This window comes from Oryctolagus cuniculus, chromosome 1 (genome assembly GCF_051225735.1).
Source record: "Oryctolagus cuniculus isolate XC-2025 breed Fujian yellow rabbit chromosome 1, ASM5122573v1, whole genome shotgun sequence".
NCBI lineage: Eukaryota > Metazoa > Chordata > Mammalia > Lagomorpha > Leporidae > Oryctolagus > Oryctolagus cuniculus.
In genome coordinates, this window is record NC_142867.1 from 115,494,096 (window position 1) to 115,510,188 (window position 16,093).

Below are 16,093 nucleotides of genomic sequence, written 5' to 3' on the forward strand. Positions count from 1 at the left end.
GATGAAGAACACAACTGAAAAATGGATAATGGGTAGGAAGAAATAGTCCACCAAAAATAGAACAGTGAGTCTGAAACATTTGAAAATGCACTACTAATAAGACTAACATCTTTCATCCTTAAATTAAAAACAAAATCTAATGACTGACACTTGATAAATCTGTAGGAAAATCACTGTCATTCATGATGCAAAGAGTATACATTTGGCTTTTATGAAGAGCAATTGATAATATCAATCAAATTATAAATGCACATTGAAATTTATTGAACATGTATGATTTGTACATCATGGTTAAATTATACAAACTTTTTTTTTTTTGACAGTCAGAGTGGACAGTGAGAGAGAGACAGAGAGAAAGGTCTTCCTTTGCCGTTGGTTCACCCTCCAATGACCGCCGCAGCCGGTGCACTGCGGCCAGCGCACCACGCTGATCCGATGGCAGGAGCCAGGTGCTTCTCCCGGTCTCCCATGGGGTGCAGGGCCCAAGCACTTGGGCCATCCTCCACTGCACTCCCGGGCCACAGCAGAGTGCTGGCCTGGAAGAGGGGCAACCGGGACAGAATCCGGCGCCCTGACCAGGACTAGAACCCGGTGTGCCGGCGCCGCAAGGCAGAGGATAAGCCTAGTGAGCCACAGCGCCGGCCAAATTATACAAACTCTTAAAAGAGGGAGCTCTAAGTTATATTGTTAAGTTACAAGAATAAAGTTCTGAAGGCCAACATTTGTTTTAGAGAAGGAAAGGGATAGAAAACCATTTGATTAGGTATGTGGCACTTGCCTCTGTCAAGTTACACAAGAAACTCACAACGTACAATTTTTCAAAGGTTTATTTATGTATTTGAGAGGCAGAGTTACACAGAGAGAGGGAGAGCAGAGAGAGAAGTCTTCCGTCCACTGGTTCACTCTCCAGATGGCCACAGTGGCTGGAGCTGAGCCGATCTGAAGCCAGGAGCCAGGAGCTTCTTCCAGGTCTCCCACATGGGTGCAGGGGCCCAGCACTTGGGCCATCCTCCACTGCTTTCCCAGGCCGTGGCAGAGAACTGGATTGGAAGTGGAGCAGCCAGGACTGGAACTGGTGCCCATAGGGACGCCTGCACTGCAGGTGGTGGCTTTACCTGCTAAGCCACAGCACCAGCCTCAGAACACATTTTTAAACTGAGCTTTGAGAGACTAAGACCCAGAGTGCCAAGTGGAGGCCATGTTTTAGTACAGTTTTGCAAAGGCTTCCCACAATTCGCCAGCCAAAACATTAACATAGTGGTGCCACCACATCCCAAGGATTTACTCACCTTCAGCCATTCAGGAGGGATCTGGCATCCAGCACTAAGTTATTCTTTAACCGGGAACTGTCAAATAATATTACAATTAATCATAGAAGTATTTGTGGGTCAATTTTGGGAGAGTGCAATATGTGCAGTGGAAAATATTAGAGTCATAATAGAAATTAAATCCTTGGCCTAAAAGTAGAAACAAAATATATACTTGTAAGAAAAGGTCTGCAGGACCGGCACTGTGGTGTAGTGGGTGAAGCTGCAACCTGCAGTGCCGGCATCCCATATGGACGCCGGTTCGAGTCCCAGCTGCTCTACTTCTGATCCAGCTCTCTGCCATGTCCTGGGAAAGCAGTGGAGGATGGCTCATGTTCTAGAGCCCCTGTACCCCTGTGGGAGACCCAGACGAAGTTTCTGGCTCCTGGCTTCGGATAGGTGCAGCTCCAGCTGTTTCAGCCAACTGGGGAGTGAACCAGTAGATGGAAGAACTCTCTCTCTCTCTTTCTCTCTCTCTCTCTCTCTCTCTCTCTCTGCCTCTGACTCTCTATAACTCCACCTTTCAAACAAATGAATAAATCTGAATGAAAGAAAGAAAGAAAGAAAGAATAAAAGAAAGGAAGAAAGAAAGAAAGAGTCTGCAAAAGCATACTCATCTTTTTACAAAGGTAAAAAGGCACATGTTCAATGAGTACATAAATCACAGAACTCTCGGGTTCAATCTCTGAATACTGTTTCCTACAGGAATCGTAAAGCCAACTCAGGCCTCATCCCCTAAAGATGAAATTATTTTACTAATTAAGGAACATACAGAGTGAAGCCCTTTGTTCTTGTATGCTTCTTTGTTCATATTGCCTTATGTTGGTTTCATGTCTTCAGAAGTGTGTGTCCGGCGCCGCGGCTCACTAGGCTAATCCTCCGCCTTGCAGCGCCGGCACACCGGGTTCTAGTCCCGGTTGGGGCGCCGGATTCTGTCCCGGTTGTCCCTCTTCCAGGCCAGCTCTCTGCTGTGGCCAGGGAGTGCAGTGGAGGATGACCCAAGTGCTTGGGCCCTGCACCCCATGGGAGACCAGGATAGGTACCTGGCTCCTGCCATGGAATCAGCGTGGTACACCAGCCGTGGTGGCCATTGGAGGATGAACCAACGGCAAAGGAGGACCTTTCTCTCTGTCTCTCTCTCTCACTGTCCACTCTGCCTGTCAAAAATAAAAATAAAAAAAAAATTAAGAAGTGTGTGTATGTGTTCATACCTGAAATAGATGTGAGGCTTGTAGGAGTGTTACTTCTTGAGCATGGCTATGGGCCAGGCATTGAGAAAAATACACACATACAATAAATATGTACACACTGACATACAATACTTCAGTTACTCCTCAAAACTACCCTATGAGGTAGGTAATATTATCACCTCTATTTTACACATGAGGACAATAATAGGGCTTAAGCAACATATTTCCTCACCTGTAAAAGGAAAAAAGGAGAGTTGTGATATTTAAACAAGCAGGTACAGGTGCAAGAAATATACCTCAAGGCCGGCGCCGCGGCTCACTAGGCTAATCCTCCGCCTAGCGGCGCCGGCACACCGGGTTCTAGTCCCGGTCGGGGCGCCGGATTCTGTCCCGGTTGCCCCTCTTCCAGGCCAGCCCTCTGCTGTGGCCAGGGAGTGCAGTGGAGGATGGCCCAGGTGCTTGGGCCCTGCACCCCATGGGAGACCAGGAAAAGCACCTGGCTCCTGGCTCCTGCCATCGGATCAGTGTGGTGCGCCGGCCGCAGTGCGCCGGCCGCGGCGGCCATTGGAGGGTGAACCAACGGCAAAGGGAAGACCTTTCTCTCTGTCTCTCTCTCTCTCACTGTCCACTCTGCCTGTCAAAAAAAAAAAAAAAAGAAATATACCTCAAAGAATTATCACTGTAATAGTAAAAAGGCATTCTTTTTCTTTTAAAGATGAATTTATTTATTTGAAAGGCAGACTTACAGAGAGAGAGGAAAAAACAGAAGGAGCTCTCCAATCCACTGATTCACTCCCCAAATGGCCGCAATGGCCAGGGCTAGACCAGGCAGAAGTCAGGAGCTTGGAACTCCATCTGGGTCTCCCACGTGGGTGGCTGGGGCCATCGTCTGCTGATTTCCCAGGTGCATTAGCAGGGAGTTGGATCAGGAGCGGAGCAGAAAGGACTCAGACCAAGATCATACAGGATGGCGGCTTCACAAGCACTGGCTCCACAGTGCCCCAGTGCTGGTCCCTAAAGGCATTCTTTAAATCTCAGCTTCAGATGATTAATATACATTATCCCTCGTTTCTGGCTCGAGGAGGGGTATTAACTTTTTTTAAGATTTATTTTTTATTTTATTTGAAAGACAGAGTTGGGGCCGGTGCTGTGGCACAGTGGGTTAAAGCCCTGGCCTGAAGCGCCGGCATCCCATATGGACGCCGGTTCTAGTCCCGGCTGCTCCACTTCCAATCCAGCTCTCTGCTGTGGTCCGGGAAGGCAGTGGAGGATGGCCCAAGTGCTTGGGCCCTACACCCCATGTGGGAGACCTGGAAGAAGCTCCTAGCTCCTGGCTTCAGATCGGCTCTGATCTGGTGGCCATTCAAATAAATAAAATAAACCTTTAAAAAAAAAAAAAAAAAAAAAGGCAGAGTTACAGAGAGGTAGAGACAGAGAGAGAGGTCTTCCATCCACTGGTTCACTCCCTAAATGGCCACAACAGCCGGAGCTACTCTGATCTGAAGCCAGGAGCCAAGAGCCAGGAGCTTCTTCCAGGTCTTCCTTGGTGCAGGGGCCCAAGGACTTGAGCCATCTTCTACTACTTTCCCAGGCCAAGCAGAGAGTTGGGTCAGAAGAGGAGCAGCTGGGATGCCGGCCCTGCAGGCAGCAGCTTTACTCACTACGCCACAGTGCTGGCCCCGAGTGTTAACTTTTTGAAACTATATATAATTTATAATGAATGAATTTAATGTCCTTTATAGACAAATGTTAATTAAATACAGCTATGCATAAATTTGGGCCTAATAACTCAGGAAGAAGAGCCAAGCTCATAATAAAGAATAGTAAATATTCATTTGGGTTAAAGTAAAATAATTCTCTTTGTGCTTTAATTTTTGAAACTTTACTATTACTTATTTTTTAATGTATTTCACATCTACACTATTTGTACTCAAAAGGTACTAAAGGATATGTAAGGAACAAACCTCCTTCTTACCCAGTCCCCAGTACTTCAATCCCTAAGGCAACTAATGTGAGTTTCCTGTGTAACTTTCCATTGCATACATAGTCAAATCTGCCCAGTTTTCTCCTCCTCCCCTCCATCCTTAAGGCCAGTGCTGTGGTATAGCAGGTAAAGCCACTGTCTGCAGTTCAAGACTCGGCTGCTCCACTTCTGATCCAGCTCCCTGCTAATGTGCCTGGGAAAGCAGCAGAAGGTGTCCCAAGTCCTTGGGCCCCTGCCACCCACATGGGTGACCCGGATGAAGCTCCTGGCTTCTGGCTCAAGGCTTCTGTCTGGCCCAGCCCTTGCCATTGTGGCCCTTTAAGGAGTGAACCAGCAAATGGATTTTCTCTCTCTCTCTCTCTCTCTCTCTCTCTCTCTCTCTCCCTCTGCCTCTCTTTTTGTGTTGACTCTGCCTTTGAAATAAATAAATAAAACTTTAAAAACAAAAAAGAAGCAAATATCAGCATTCTGTACTTAGCTGTTTTCACTTGACAATCTATCTCAGTGCACCTGTCTTTCTGGGTCTGTATAATACAACCATGATTAAAAGTCACTTCCGTCTTCTTTCTGAAAGGATCTTCCTATCATCTCTCCATCTAAATAAACTCCATCCAAATCTAACTCCAGTTCATTTCTTTCTTCCCCCTAAAACCACTTCTCCTTGCAGTAGTCAGCATCGTGTTAACAGATGTACAACCACTGGGCTTTGGATATGAGCTAAGTAACTGCATTGATAAGTTTATCTTTTTTTATTATCAGCTTCTGTTTTCCCAACTACATTAGATGAATGTGCATTATTTTATCCATAGGTAATATATCTAAATAATTCAAAATTCAAAAGTTCTAAAAAGTTGTGAAGTGAAAAGTCTCCCACTTTCCCTTCTTCCTGGTACCCAAAACTCTGGAGGTAACCACGGTCATCAGCTTCTTGGTATCCTTCCAAAGATAGCTGAAGCACCTGCATGCCTACCCTTTCTCCCTCCTTCTGTATGAAGGGTTGCATACTACATGTTCTTATGCACCTTGATTTTTTTTCTCCACTTAGCAACTTTTTAAGTGAATATACTGTAATTATTTAACCAATTCCCTACTGATGACAATAAGGTATCTAGAATGTTTCAAATCTTTTGCTACTACAAAAAATTACTGCCATAAATTAATGCAGTAAATAATCACACATATACATAATTTTGCACACGAGCAAGAATATCTTTAGGAATTCTTAGATTAATTGCTGGGTCAAATTAATAATTTTGAAAGGCTGTGCCAAACTGTTCTCCATAGAGGTAGCATCAACTTATACTCCTATCTGTAGCATCCTAGAAAGTCCCAGGATATGCTCATCTACATGATTTATGGACAATATCTGTTTTTCAGTAGGTCGTTTAAACCTTGTAAGACTTAGAATATATGAGATGGAATTATCTGCACAATGGGTTAATGTCACCTACCTCAGAAACCTGTTGCAAGGACAATTTTGTGATAAAATATGCAAAAGAGCTTTGAAAGCTGTCCAGCAAGAGGAAAATGTTAGTCATTATTAAGAATAACAGCTCCTGAGGCCAGCACCGTGGCGCAGTAGGTTAATCCTCCGCCTGCAGCACCAGCATCCCATGTGGGCACTGGTTCTAATTCCGGCTGCTCCTCTTCCAATCCAGTTCTCTGTTGTGGCCTAGGAAAGCAGTTGAAGATGGCTCAAGTATTTGGACCCCTGCACCCGTATGGGAGACCTGGAAGGAGCACCTGGCTCCTGGCTTTGGATCAGCAAAGCTCCGGCCATTGCGGCCGTCTCGGGAGTGAACCAACGGAAGGAAGACCTTTCTGTCTGTCTCTCCCTCTCACTGTCTGTAACTCTACCTCTCAAATAAATACATAAATAATCTGAAAGAAAAAAGGAAGGAAGGAAGGAGAAAAGAAAAGAAAAAAGAAAAAAGAAAAGAAAAGAAAAGAAACGAAACGAAACGAAACTGGGCAGTTGGAATGGAGTTGGGGCTGTCCCAGCTAAGGAGAAGAGCACGAGTGCTGAGAGGTGGGGTAGAACATGGTGTATTTGCAGGAGACTAAAGTTAGCATACCCAGAGCAGAGATGTCAGCAGCATTTGCAAGTGTGACCAAGATCTTACTAATGAGTACTTCGAAAGGTAATTAGAAGATTGTTCATAATTTTGTGTATGATAGGGTGGCGGGAGTGGGGTAGGGGAGAAGACACCAAAGAAAGTTCTCTGAGTGAAGCTGTAACCACAAGTGGTAATATTTTAGGACATTTTCTCTCTATGCATGAGGAATTAGAGGAAAGGTACTGGAAAAATCAGAAAGTAAACAATTAGTGCTTCTAGACGTAAGTCCATTCAGACAAGAAATGATACATTAGTTCAACAAGTAGGTATTAGTCACTTTCTGTGCATGTCAGCCATGGTAGTACTTGCTTAGAGATATAAATACAATATCTTCCTGACTTTTAAGGCTTTAAACCTCATGATAATGCACCATCTCAATGGTTGACAGTCTCTCTGTTCTTTTCTTGCTACTCCCTCCAATCCTTTCTTGCCTAGCCAGAGGGATCATTCAAAAATGAAAATGCAATTAGATTAGCTCATGCTTAAAATCCTTTGGCAGGGGCCCATGTTGTACCCAGTAGGTTAACCCTTTAATTTGTGAAGCCAGCATCTGACATCAGAGCACTTGTTTGAGTCCTGGCTGTTCTGCTTCCAACCCAACTCCCTACTAATGTGCCTGGAAAAGCAGTCAAAGGTGGCCCAAGTATTTGGAAGACCCAAAGGGAGTTCATAGCTTCAATAGCAACCATTTGAGGAGTGATTCAGCAGACACAAGATCTCTTTCTGTGTCTCTCCTTCTCTCTCTACCATTTACCCTTTCAAATAATTTTTTTAAAGATTCATTTTTTATTTATTTGAAAGGCAGAGTGGCAGAGAGATACACGGACAGAGAGAGATCTCCCATCTGCTAATTCACTCCCTAGCTGTCTGCAGTGGCTGGCGCTGGGCCAAGCTAAAGCCAGGATCCAGGAGCTTCAATTAGGTCTCCCACATGGGTGCAGGGGCCCAAGCACTTGGGCCACATTCTGCTGCTTTCCCAAGTACATTTGTAGGGAACTGGATAAGAAGTGGAGCAGCTGGGACTTGAACTAGTGCCAATATGGGATGCTAGCATTGCAACCATTTGCTGTGCCACAGTACTAGCCCCAAATCAATATTTTTTTAAATCATTTGGTGGAATGTTATACCACAACAATAATTAAAAAAAAAAAAAAACACCCTTTTTGGGAGCCGGCACTGTGGTGCAGCAGGTTAAAGCCCCAGCCTGAAGCACCAACATCCCATATGGGCACCGGTTTGAGTCCCAGCTGCTCCACTTCCAAACCAGCTCCCTGCTAACATGCCTGGGAAGGCAGTGGAGGATGGCCCAAGTGCTTAGGTCCCTGCACCCACATGGGGGACCCAGAGGAAGCTCCTGGCTCCTGGCTTCAGATCCTTGTGGCCACTTGGGGAGTGAACCAGCAGATGGAAAACCTCTCTCTCTGTCTCTACCTCTTTCTGTAATTTTGTCTTTCAAATAAATAAAATAAATCTAAAAAAAAAAAAAACCCTCTCTGGGTGCTTTCCTAATGCTGTAACTCTTTTTTTGTTTTGTTTTGTTTTTTACAGGCAGAGTGGACAGTGAGAGAGAGAGAGACAGAGAGAAAGGTCCTCCTTTTGCCATCAGTTCACCCTCCAATGGCCGCCGCGGCTGGCGCACCGCGCTGATCCGATGGCAGGAGCCAGGTACTTATCCTGGTCTCCTGTGTGGGTGCAGGGCCCAAGCACCTGGGCCATCCTCCACTGCACTTCCCTGGCCACAGCAGAGAGCTGGCCTGGAAGAGGGGCAACCTGGACAGAATCCGGTGCCCCAACCGGGACTAGAACCCGGTGTGCCGGCGCCGCTAGGTGGAGGATTAGACTATTGAGCCGCAGCGCTGGCCCTAGGTCTCATTTTTACAGAAGCTTCCCTTGTAGTTCCCTTGGTTTTGTTTTTTGTTTTTTGTTTTTTGTTTTTTTGTTTTGTTTTGTTTTTTTTTTTTTTTTTTTTTTTGACAGGCAAAGTGGACAGTGAGAGAGAGAGACAGAGAGAAAGGTCTTCCTTTTGCCATCGGTTCACCCTCCAATGGCCGCCGCAGCTGGCACACCACGCTGATCCGATGGCAGGAGCCAGGTGCTTATCCTGGTCTCACATGGGGTACAGGGCCCAAGCACTTGGGCCATCCTCCACTGCACTCCCGGGCTACAGCAGAGAGCTGGCCTGGAAGAGGGGCAACCGGGACAGAATCCGGCGCCCCGACCGGGACTAGAACCCGGTGTGCCGGAACCGCAAGGCGGAGGATTAGCCTAGTGAGCCGCGGTGCTGGCTTGCTATAACTCTTTAGCATGCCATATTTTCCCTCATCTGTAAGTCTTAGTATACGCCACCCTTCTACCGTGAATATTTTCTAGAGATCTCTCACTCCAACACTGGCTTCCTCCTACACAGTTCTCCGCTAAAACACAACTTCAAAAAAGAAAATCCTGTCTTCCCAGAAGCCTTCTTTGATGCCACCAGTGGAGTGAGGTGCCCTTTCCTATGCTATCACACACTTCAGAGCTCATCAGAATTTTTTTTGGCCTTCCAAATCAGTAAATAAAACTTAAAAAAATAAAATGGCTTGAAGGTTAATCAATCCCTTGTCACATTTCCAATTCATCACTGAGTGGGACATAGATGCTGGTTGGCTGGTGCCGGCACTGTGTCACAGTGGGTTAATCCTCCACCTGTAGCACCAACATCCCTTATGGGTGCTGGTTCTAGTACCAGCTACTCCTCGACCAATCTAGCTCTCTGGTATGGCCCAGGAAAGCAATAGAAGATGGCCCAAGCATTTGGGCCCCTGCAGCCGCTTGAGAGACCTGGAAGAAGCTCCTGGCTCCCAACTCTGGATCAGCCCAGCTCTGGCTGTTGTGGCCATTTGGCAAGTGAACCAGTGGATGGAAGACTTTTCTCTCTGTATCTCCCTCTCATTGTCTGTAATTCTACCTCTCAAATAAATAAATGAAACCTTTAAAAAGAGAGAAAGAGAGAGAGAGAGATGCTGGTTGGTTATAGATTTGGAATAACTGGCTATTGCACAACAAGCTGTAGGAGGAGTGGTTGCCATAACAACCTTTAAGCTCATTAAATACCACAAGGCTATAGTGCACAGGAAAAACCCAGATTCAAGTAGGTTTAAGGTCTGCAGGCTCCAACTATTTTGGTTTATAAAGCTCTATGTATTTAGAATCCAAGGATGCCTAGGCTGGTAGAATCTTAGGTATGTTCCTTTTTCTGTTTCTTGTGCACACATAAGCTCCAGAGAAGGTATGTGATCTGTCCAAAGTCACACAGCAAGTAAGCAACAAATCAGAAGATAAAAAGCCTGAGTCTTTCCACATCCAGTGAAATGCTAGTGTTTCAGGACTCCCAGGACGTTGGACCCTTTCCCAAATGTGCCAGTAACAGGTTTGCAGCATTTTCCTTTTTTTTTTTTTTTAAGATTTATTTATTTTATTTGAAAGTCAGTTACACAGAGAGAGGAGAAGCAGAGAGGGAGAGAGAGGTCTTCCATCAATAGTTCACTCCCCAGTTGGCCGCAGCGGCCGGAGCTGCACCAATCCAAAGCCAGGAGCCAGGATCTTCTAATGGGTCTTCCACATGGGTGCAGGGGCCCAAGGACTTGGGCCATCTTGTACTGCTTTTCCAGGCCACAGCAGAGAGCTGGGCCGATCCGAAACTAGGAACCAGGAGCTTCTTCCTGGTCTCCCACGTGGGTGCAGGGGCCCAAGCACTCAACCATCTTCCACAGCCTTCCTAGGCCACAGCAGAGAGCTGGATTGGAAGAGGAGCAGTTGGGACTAGAACCAGCTTCCATATGGGATGTCAGCACCGAAGGTGGAGGATTAACCTACTGCACCACAGTGCTGGCCTCACCACATATCTTGTACTACTAGGTTCTACATAAATAGAAAACTTTCTAATGCAAGGTCCATGGTCTTCACTTGATCTTGGCCATGAAATGGGGAAAACTGGATTTTTTTTATTTTTATTTATTTTTTATTTTTGACAGGCAGAGTGGACAGTGAGAGAGAGAGACAGAGAGAAAGGTCTTCCTTTGCCGTTGGTTCACCCTCCAATGGCCGCCGCGGCTGGCGCGCTGCGGCCAGCGCACCACGCTGATCCGATGGCAGGAGCCAGGAGCCAGGTGCTTTTCCTGGTCTCCCATGGGGTGCAGGGCCCAAGCACCTGGGCCATCCTCCACTGCACTCCCTGGCCACAGCAGAGAGCTGGCCTGGAAGAGGGGCAACCGGGACAGAATCCGGCACCCCGACCGGGACTAGAACCCGGTGTGCCGGCGCCACAAGGCGGAGGATTAGCCTAGTGAGCCACGGCGCCGGCCTGAAAACTGGATTTTTGCATGATGCCAAAGTACCACTCTCCAGACCACTTGCTGTTTATTAGAAAGAGTGTCATTTTATAAGATCATCCTGCCACCACTTCAACCCAATGATCAATTTTAGCTGCCCTAATGGTGGACAACCAGACAGTGCACTTGCCTCCCATGGTAACGCTAACTGAAATACCTACAAAGTATTTGTAAGAAGATGTTGAATCAGGCTTAGACCTAAGTTCAAGTTACAGAACACACAAAGGCTCAAACAGCAAGCTCAGCTGTGTTGCATGGAAGCAGTCAGACAAATCCAGAAGACCCTCGTTCCATGAGGCCTTTCTTCATTTCCTTCAACAAGGCGATGTCACAAGAAAAGCAAGAATAAAGCGACAACTCCATCGATCTCTTCACTGGATCCTGCTTTGAACAAGCCACCCATAAAAGATACTTTTGAGAAATGGAGAGACTTGGATATGGAGTAGGTATTAAATGATATTAGGGAGTCTTTGTTAATTTTCTGAGATATAACCATGGCATTGTGGTTATATAGGGAAAACATCCTTTTACAAAAAAAAAGGTGCATTAAGGTAATTAGGGTGAAACTTCAAGATGTCTGAACTTATTTTAGATAAATCTTGAGGGAAAGATGACATAAGTATGATAAAGGTTAATAACCATGAAATGTTAGTGATAGATACCTGTTTTTTTTTTTTTCTGTTTGTCAGATATTTCCATTATAAAAAGAAGAATAAGGGGGAGGGCAGGAAAGTACTATTCAACTGCAGAAAGAAAGTTAAACAATACTAAAACTGATGCCTGCTCAGTGCCCAGTACCGAGAAAGCAACAGAGGCCAAGAGAAATCAGACCTTGTGGCTTGAGGTGGGCAAGGAATACTTCCTGGAGGAGGTGGGGCTTGGATGAATGAAGGAGAAACATGCATTGGCAGAGCTGAAGACGGTAACCATAGCAAAGTCAAGACAGTTGTCCGTTGAAAACACCCTGCCTTCCCACGTGGGCTGCAGGAAGGGGGCTGAGGGGTCTAACCCTCAGAGATGTCAGGCCTCACTGCCTAATTTGATGTTGAAAGTCTACTCATTATTGGTCTGTGCATGAACTCAGAGCCTGACCTCCTGCCGTGCACCACTATAAGCTCCCAGCCAAATAATCAAAGCTAATTACCAGCACAAAGGGATGCTCATTTGCAAAGAAATGACCCCCAACTACTTGTTGCACCATTCGGAGGTCAACACAGTCCAACCCAATTAGTACTTTCCCAAGAGATTCCTGTGACTCCTGCTCCCATCATAACTCAGACTCTAGCTCCAGCTCTGGCCAAAAAAATAAAATAAAATAAAATAAAACAACACCCCCAGAAGCCTTTGAAAGCCGGAGGGCCATGTTGTTTCACAGGCGCAATGTTGGCCATTTTTTACCTAACCTTTAGGAACAAATTCAGCAAGTCCACATCAAACAAAACAACAGCCGAATGGAAGATGTTGCCATTTATATGCTCTGACTAATGCAGCTTCTGATTTCCCTTCCAAATTAAATGCATTTCGCTTGGTACATTTTCAACAGACGTTACTCATCTGCCCGATTAATGAGTTTGCTGTGAAAGCGTACTTTGGAGGCAATTTGAAACAAAAGCGCCTTAACGTGACTGCGGCTCTGCTTCCCCAGCCCTCTCCATCTTAGCCTCGCTGCCTCCCTCTCCCTCCCCAGAGCAAATGCATCACCGTTGCGGGGCTGGGGAAGCTGGAGCCGGCTGAGGATTCTCTTCTGTGTCACTACACTACATTAGGAATAAAACCTTCCACTTAAACACTTAAATGAAAACATCGAGAAACTAATTTACTATTTGCAATCACATGATTTAAGCCGAAGCTGCCTTAATTTCCTTCCCATTTTGCTTCATATTCAATGTGAACACACACTAGATTGGTCTATGAAAAGGCTGTCTTCGAATCACAACACTTAAGACCTCTTTCATTTTCTTTTTGATTAAATAATTGAAATTCCTGTCAGGGCCTGCACTTTACTGCTGCTCCAGTTTGGTGTGTAAGGATAAAGACCCCCCCCCCCTTTTTTTTTTTTTGCTGCCTGGGTCTTAAAAGCCAGCAAGCTTTACTTCATTGAGGGGCTGATCAAATGGAAGCATGCTATTCACCCATTTCGCAGAAATTTCCTGTGCCCATTAAGTGATTGTTTGAGGCAAATTATGGAAAACACGTCCCCTCTAAATTTAGCCATCCTCATTCATCGGGAGACTTCTGCCTCCTGAAAGGAGCTGCTCCAGTGCCAACTCCATCCATTAGGAAAACAAAACTGAAAACCCACATGCACCGGTCAATACAGACGCAAACACACAAATGCCCAAGAACTCTTAAGTTGCAGAAAAAATAAGTATCAACTATGTCCCTAAATCTGTATATATCAAATACATGAAACTCACATAACTTTTTTTTTAAAGTTGCAGGAAACTTTATTTGCTTAAAAACTGAAAAACCTGTGGTTCTTTACCTTCTCTGATGAGCCATGGAAAAGAAACTCCAGATGAATATCATTGCTCTATGTGTAGCCAGGCTGTCTGTAGCTGGAGTTAAGTGGGGGTGATTTCAAAGGAGGGATGAGGAGACCCCATCGTGGGACAAGCAACAGTGAGATGGCAGCTGGCCTCTGCAGTATGTGTAGAGCCCTAGAATGTGTTTGCTTAAATACAGATTACACATCTTCTTTCACAAAGCTGGCCACACCCCCTTGGATATGTGTACCCACTCTATCAAGCTGCATGCTCTGGGAACTTTGGTCTTATCTGTAAAATGGGGCCATAGATAAAGCGCCTCTACCTCCTCACAGCATAGTTCAGAGCTTTCAATGAGATAATGCATGGAAAGTAGTTAGGGTGGCACTTGGCCCAGGGTGAGCGCTTAATGAAAAGTAGGCAATGCTGCTGGATGCTCACGACTCTTTATATGCCTCTTTACAACTGGATCATGTTCATATTCTCCCAAACAGCTTACCTTCAGTGGATGGTCATGTCCACATCCTCCTCATTAAAAAGCAAACCAAAATCTGTCAGATGCAGGAGTCGTATGCTACACACACAAATATATACACACACAATTTTATAGCAGGAAAGAGCCTTATGGGGTATCTGGTCCAACCTCTGCCTACAGTAGCCCTCCAATCAAAAACATCCAAGCCAGCTCAGTGTCTTCCTCACATGAAGCGACAATTGACCTTCATGCAACCTGTGCTACGAGTCCTCGCAAGTGAAAATTCAGTACCACGGACAGAGAAGCCTTTCCAAGATAAAAACAAAAACAAAACACACAAGTGTCTTCTCTGAGTATTCTAATGCTCAAAATAAACATCCCAGAACCTGGAGTTGTTCCTCTTTATCCATTGTTTTAGCCCTCTCAGTAATATTGATCTCTGAACTTTAAAAGAGGACTTTCCTTAAACATAATACTCCAAATGTGGTCTGAATAATGCTAGGTAGAAATATGTATTGTATTCATTCCTTGATTAACTGATTAACCCAACAATTACTGACAGAAGAAACACAGCAAGTTACATACATGGAATACACGTGGAGTCGTGTTATAAATGCTGCATATGAAAGATGACCCCTTGATTGTGTGTGTGGAAGATTATCCATGGCAAAGACTTAATTCCAAGAAAGTTGCTCCCTTCCCAACCATTTTTCCTGGAATTCTTTATTGTGTTTTTCATTGTTACAAACTTGGAGGATGCCAATTAATTTTCTACCTCAGCATAAATAAAAGGAAACACAGCTTCCACACCAGAGTTATTTCATACTTCTCAGTGTAAAAACAGAAAGATCTTGGTAGCCACCACTGTTTTGTACTATTGTGTAATCACCCTTCTTACATTAGCCCTAGTGACTGAGAAGGAACCCCATAGCTAATGAGGAAAGTTGCGAGAGTTATCAAGGTCACACTTGTGAATGTGTTGGGCAGCCCTGGGAGGTGAGTTGGAAGAACTCCTATATGAGCAGGTGTTTAGATGGAGTTTGCACAGCACCAACAGGAAGAAGAGCACTGCCAAATGGCAGCTACCAGGAGTGGTGCAGACAGCTATGTGGGGAGGCTAAAAGAGAGACATGACGTCTTTGAATTATCCTGGTCGGGGACAGGCATTTGGTTCTGTGGGTTAAGACCCAGTTTGGGACACCCATGTCCTGGATCAGAGTGCCTGGGTTAGAGTACGTGCTCCAGCTTCCTGTTAATGTGCCCTGAGAGGCAGTAAATGATGGCTAAACTCCTTGGGTACCTGCCACCCATGTGGGATGCCCATATTGAGTCCCTGGCTCCTGACTTCAGCCTGAACCAGCCCCAGCTGTTGGGGGCATTTGGGAAGTAAACCAGCAGATAGAAGATCTCTGTCTACCTTTCAGTTAAATAAAAATAAATAAATACATCCATTTTTTAAAAAATCCTAGTCATCCAGAATTCCCTTTCTCTAAAGCAAACCTAACCATATTCATGGAGAGTAGGGAAAGCTGGGTATTTATTTTGCAATTGTTAAATTAGGGCAAGGATCTCGTTTCTACATTTGGGATTTTGGTATCTCTTGGGAGCTAGAACAGTCTTCTAGCTCAGACTTTCAAGCTCATCCCAGAGCCCTTGTTCTCTCATCTTGCCCGTACTTCCTCTTTGTGCTCTTTTAGATATTATTCTCAGTGTTCTCACCCCCTCCCTTTTTTTTTTTTTTTTTTTTTTTTTTTTTTTTTTTTTTTTTTGCCTTTCCAAGCCTTCTGCCTCCCAGGCTTTGCTTTGGCAGGAAGCTAGGATCGGGGCTGGAGCTGGAAATCAAACCCAGGTACTCTGATGTGGGATGTGGGTGTCCTAATCAGCACCTTAACCGCTAAGTCAAACACCTGCCCCAGAGCATGTAATTCTTTTGAAAAAGTTTATTGATCTACAGGGCCAGCACTGTGCCATAGTGGGTAAAGCCACCACTTGCAGTATCAGCATCCCACCACCTGCTCCTCTTCCCATCCGGCTCTCTGCTATGGCCTGGGGAAGCAGTAGAAGATGACCCAAGTGCTTGGCCCCCTGCACCAGCGTGGGAGACCTGGAAGAAGCTCCTGGCTCCGATCTTCAGATGATCCGAGCTCCAGCCATGGTGGACATT